This window comes from Hordeum vulgare, chromosome 7H, assembly GCF_904849725.1.
Source record: "Hordeum vulgare subsp. vulgare chromosome 7H, MorexV3_pseudomolecules_assembly, whole genome shotgun sequence".
Classification (NCBI taxonomy): Eukaryota; Viridiplantae; Streptophyta; class Magnoliopsida; order Poales; family Poaceae; genus Hordeum; species Hordeum vulgare.
The window spans coordinates 308,692,503-308,698,515 of NC_058524.1; the positions used below are offsets into that span (position 1 = coordinate 308,692,503).

General features: G+C 45.4%; 1 long non-coding RNA gene across 1 annotated transcript; it reads right to left on the reverse strand.

The window, feature by feature from the left end:
* Positions 1 to 3,202: 3,202 nt before the first annotated feature.
* Positions 3,203 to 5,787, reverse strand: LOC123410771. Its single transcript, XR_006613099.1, has 2 exons — positions 5,320 to 5,787; positions 3,203 to 4,973 (listed from the first exon to the last, which is right to left on the reverse strand). It is a non-coding gene; the product is annotated as an uncharacterized LOC123410771 (long non-coding RNA).
* Positions 5,788 to 6,013: the final 226 nt, after the last annotated feature.

Genomic DNA, 6,013 nt, shown 5'->3' on the forward strand with positions numbered 1-6,013 from the left:
TTGAAAATCTTATATATGAAAAATATATGTCCTTCTGAGCTTCCATGAATTTACTCAGAATTTTCTAAGACAGGAAAGTAATTTTCCTTGTGGGAATATCATTCCTGGCCTTAGAAACAGACATAAATATAAAATAGGAAAATAGTATTTTAAATCACCAATTAATGTTTTTAATGAATGACAATAATATGCGGATCAGATCACCAACTTTGGTTGGAAGTGCCTCTTGGCTTCAAGAGCTAGTAGTGTATCCCAACATGATGAAGGTGATCTTGATATAAAGGAAAAAGGGTTTTGAAGAGAGCAAAATAATAAGTTTGCATTGATTTGAGTCAGCAAACAAGCAAGCATTCACTCAAACAAGGGTTGACATTGCACTCACAACATTATTTGAAAAAGTTTTAACAAGCTCCGATTTTTGCAACATAAAATACTTATGGTGAAAAACAGCGTGTGACAGTGGGCCAGCCGATGTCCATCCCCTAGCCGCCCCTCGCGGCGGCCGGGTCGTCCGCGTCCACCATCTAGCACGGTAGCGCCACCGACTTGTGCAGCACGGCGAGCAGCAGCTGCAGCACCTGCCCCTGCCTCTCCTGGTGGTTCGCCTTCCTCTCCAGCATCGGCTCCCCCATGAGTTAAATCCAGCCAGCAAAAGGAACGAACAATAATCAGCCAAAGCACCACCAAGAATCGAAAATTACAACAACTAATAAGCGCTCGAGTTGACGGGGTTACCCATGAGGAAATCTGCAGCTGCGACGGATGGAGCAGGGTCGAGAATAGATCAAGGATGGCAGGGGCTAGGGACGACGGCTACGGTGAGGTGCGAGAGGATGCAGTGTCGACCTAGATCGGGGAGAAGGGGAGAAGGGGGAGGGGAGGCGGCGGCGTTTTCGGGAAGGAAGGGGTCGAGGGAGGAGACAGAGTGTGCTAGGTTTAGGTAGAAGAGGTGAGTGTTTGGTGGACCGGTGGATTGGATGGACGGATGGATGGATATACAGATGGACGGATGTTTGACACGTCATCAATCCATCTCATAGGAGATTCCACCAATTAGAATTAAGCTGGTATAAATTTTGTTTTGTTTGTTTGTTTCTCTTATATTTTACCCTTTTATGGTTTGTTAAAAAATGAATGTTCCAACAATTTAATCATTCAAATGTTCCTGTGATTTTTTTCAGTAATATTATAGCGGTCTTAGATTTTATATTTTGATGAGCCTTTGACCGAAGCAAGCTGTAGAAAACAACAGCTATGAGAAGAAAGTGAACCCTCGCTTCCTATTGACAATACAGCAGCAGTAGTTCCTTATAAGGAAATCAAAGAATTATGTTACTGCAAGCTCAATTTGGCAAAATCTTGCTGCGATTTTGAAGAAAAGCGACGCAAAAAATCGATAACGACAGTCGGTACCTCCCGGAAAGGCTTTCAAAGTTGCTTGCCTAGCAATCACTAAACTGGAATAAGGAAACCTAATTTGCTGGCGTGGTGTTGCACAACAGAACCTAATCTGTTGGCCTGTTGTTCTACAACAAAACCCCCAATTTCTAACCTTTTATCTTACCGGCCAACAGAAACCCCAATCACTAAACTAGCGGCGGTTCCATCCAAGATATCAATCCATTAAAGCAGAAAACAGCCAGGGAAAGAAAAGAGAGGGGGCGGGTCATACCTGCCACAGTGTGGTTGTTGGGGGAGCAGTTCTTGGAGAGGGTGACACAGAGCGGAGGGGAGCATGACAGTGGCTTCGAGATGGGCATGTCCTGCATGATGGCGAAGCGAGCGCCCTTGGTCTCGAACGTGTGGAACGTGGCAGCGAACAGGACCCGGGGGTCTGCTTGTTGACAAGCATGACCTGAATCGCTGTGGGGGCGTCCCCGTCAGCCAGCGACTACGCGTGGACAACGAGCGCGATGCGGATGGCGCGGTGGAGCAGCGCGACGTCGACGGAGAAGGCGACCTAGTTGCTCTCCCGCGACGAGGCGTTGTACTCGTGGAAGAGCTCACCTTATCAGATCGGGGGATCGAGCTTACCATTGATGCCGATCTTGATGGGAGGTGCATAGGTCACGTAAATCCATCCAGTAAAAGGAACAAACTATAATCAGCCAAAGCACCACCAGTAATCGAAAATTACAAAAGCTAATAAATGCTCGAGGTGACAGGGTTACCCATGGGGAAATCTGCAGCTGCGACGGGAGGAAGAGGGTCGAGAACAGATCGAGGATGACAGGGGCTGGGGGGATGGCACGGGTTAGGGGCGACATCTACGGCGAGGTGCGAGAGGATGCGACATCGACATAGATCAGAGAGAAGGGGAGAAGGGGGAGGTTAGGCGGCGGCGTTCTCGAGAAGGAAGGGGTCGAGGGAGGAGACAGAGTGCTATGTTTAGGTAGGAGACGTGAGTGTTTGGTGGGCCGATGGATTGGATGGACGAATGGATGGATATACGGATGGATGTTTGACACGTCATCGATCCATGCCATAATAGATTCCACCAATCACAATTAAGCTTATATGGTAATTATTTTAAAAAGTGTTCTAGAAATAAGCTATCATGTGTGAAGATTCATGAAGGATAAAATACCAACCCAATATAAAAGTAAGAAGAAAAAAATTACAAGCCCGTGCCATGAATGTGGTCACTATATTGGAGGGAAGTTTTGATAGTTATTTTTTAGATAGCTTTTATGCATAATATTACAATCTTAAAATATGGGCCTTTTTGACAAACCACAAACTAGCCCATTAACAAGCATGAAGGATAAAATACCAGTCCAATATAAAAGTAAGATGGAAAAAATAGTCCAATAGAAAAATGATATAAAACAGTTCAATACATGGATGAGGTGGGATAAAATGGACCGACGAGGGACATGTGAACATAGTTAATACATGTTACGACATTTTGATAATCGTCGTAAAAGTTATGACGATCTCATCTTATGCGGTTACAACATTTTTGACTCACATCGTCGTAATTTATATGTAGATTTGATCCCTCAAACGGTTTACGACAATCTCGGATTAAATCGTCATAGATTTATGACGAATTCATCAACGACGTCTTAGAAAACGTCATGTATGAGCATATTTTTTTGTAGTGGAAATACTTCCCTCACATGTTGTGGCAGCCTGATCCGTATGAAGTACGTCAACCTAGGATAACACCTGAAGCACGATAGGTACATGATACAACAACTCAAGCACAAAATATTTATTATTTACATGGCATAGAGCATTACATTGTCATGAATACAATGAGTGGCACACCTCTACAATTATCTAAATGGTGGCAAAAGTTTGGATTTGATGGCAAGTCGACTCTGGATGGGCTCCAAAACTCATAGGACTAGCAAGATTGGGGCTAGCTTAACAAATTTTGTTGTGCACACTGACCATGTGAAAGGCGAGGTGGATACTTTAAATGTACTTGCAAGACAACCAAATACATAGTATCCAAACAAACAAAGGACAAAGCAAGTCCCATGCGCACATATGAACATAACTCATAATAATAGCTAAGTATGATATGGTATTCACATGAGTCAAAGTAAGCATTGACATATGATAACATATTGTAACATGGGAATGTCATAACAAGGCATAGCATAGCATATCATAACAGGGCATATCATGGCATTTCACTAATAGCATGGCATTGAATAATTGTATCTACAAGACATGGAGAAGTGAATGAAACTATACTGAAAAGTAAACTACCATTTACCTTCCGTGAAGAATAAGAATAACATACGGTTCATCCATCACCTTTACTGCCACTGCTAGTCAAGTCCAACTCATGAATCATCAAGATTTCATCGCGTGATCTTTGTCCGAAACAACTCTGTGACCTCTTGCGACTATCTCATAGTCCAAGTCATCATTTACTTATAGCAAATTACTTATCAAATTAATTATATCAGATTTATCCTCCATGTCGACAAAAACCTAATAGTGTGACCTAGTAGGAACTTTATCCATGTACGAGGACGCGACTATGGGTAATACACTCTGCAGAGGTTAGTACACTATAACCACACTAGGGAATCCAAGGCCTCGTGCTCCCATTCGAGTGGACCAACGGCATTCCAACAAACCTGATCTATTGTATGACACTATCCCGGCCACTCCAACAAACTCCCCTTTGGGCTAAGTCGTGGTTGGTCCCGATGCCACTCTAGACATCCACCGCCCATTGTGGTGGCAAAACAAAACGTTCCCAAACAGGGATATGACCTCAATACCAACATGGGCACACAAGGTTATTTCTGCCTTCCAGGAAAGGGTAGTGTGAGCACATAACCATCGCCAGTGGGATGCACCCGTGTGAGGCATGACAATAGACAAAATTAGGACCTTTCCATAAAGGCAAATGTGGATGCACTGAATAAGCTCGGTTTGGTGGCACTATGACTCGTTCCCATGGATAGCTTAGGAGGTTTATTATTATTGAGTCACATTATTATCCTCTCCATCATCATTAACATTATGAGCATTATTAACATGGACGCATCAATGAGCATGCAACATACAAATACATTAACCAACAAATAACACCAAGCTTCTCAAGTGAAAAGTTATAACATGTGAGGCAAGGCAATACTTGGTGCAAGCATATCAATGTAACAAAATCATGCTAGCATTGATAACCATGACATAAGATTAAATGAGAATAACAATATCATATTTCCAATAAAAGTGATATAGCTAATCTAGCAAAAGAAATTATAAAATAAAGGAATGACATGGCAAGCTATAAGATCATATATAAGACACACAAGAAATGCACAAAAAACAAACACATGAATATACTACAGTTACGTACACACACGGGGTGCAACCAAAGTCAACATAGAAGTCTCGGATTCATGATAAGAGGTTGGCTTACCTTGGTGAGGACAGATGCACTGAATGAAAATGCTACGATCCGCCGGATACGAATCGTCGGAACCGGTGCACTCGGGAAGGGCCTAAAATAGAGGAAGGGCAAATATGACATTTTCAACATACGACATTGTTATGAAAATGGAACCATCAAAACGGGATCGACGCACTGAGAACATAGGCTTTTGAATTACCTAAATCAGAGTTACGGTTAAAACGATATGGTCGTTTGTTCTTTAGTAGAAAAAAAATAAAACTTTGTGCATTTGTGTTGTTAATGGGCGAACGCCCATCATTTAACCATTTCGGCACACGCATCTGAAAATAGAAAGCGCATTCATAGCAACACGCCTTCAGAATAGAGAAAGCACGCTTTCAGCCGAAGAAGCACAAAAGTGCGTTTTTAGAAATGGAAGACGTATTGGCACTTACCGCTGGCAACGAGGCCACTAGGTCAGCGCCTGAGGGGCTGCCACGCGAGACCACTACATCTGCTTCTCTTTCCTTCTTTCTTCTTCTCTAACGAGACACCAGGAGGTGAGGGGCACACGGGGCCGGCGGCCATCGCTCTAGGGGGGCGGCTGACGAGTTCAGAGGCTCGGCCAGGTCACACCGCACCCGAGGGGGGTTGTGAGGCTGCTCAAGGAGGTCCGAAACGCTGGCGCCATGGGGAGGTTACGGCGGTCGAGCATGGCGAGGAGAGGACTGCGCCGACGGGGCTCTTGCGCTGGAGAGGGGGACGGCGGCGGCATCATCAGTCTTCGGGAGGCCTACGGGAGACGAATGGAGGAAGGGGGGGAGCCGCAGGGAGAAGAAGGCCGAAGGGGGCGGCGGCGGCATCTCTGCCATAGGAGGGGGGGAAAGGAGCTCCGAGGTGAGGGGAGGGGCTGCAGGGGTCTAGAGGAGCTCGGGGTACTCCTAAAATGCCGAGCGAATGCTCGAGAAGGGGGGAGAGGTGGCATGCGGGTTGCGACGTGTCTGTGATCTGGCGATGGACGCAGTGCCGGCACACGCGACCAATGGATACCTGATGAGGTGGCAGGTGAGCAGGCGATGCAGGCGCGGTCACGGCGCACCGAGGCGAGCTGGGCGGCCTCGTGGACATCCCTAGGGGTCCAGAGGCACA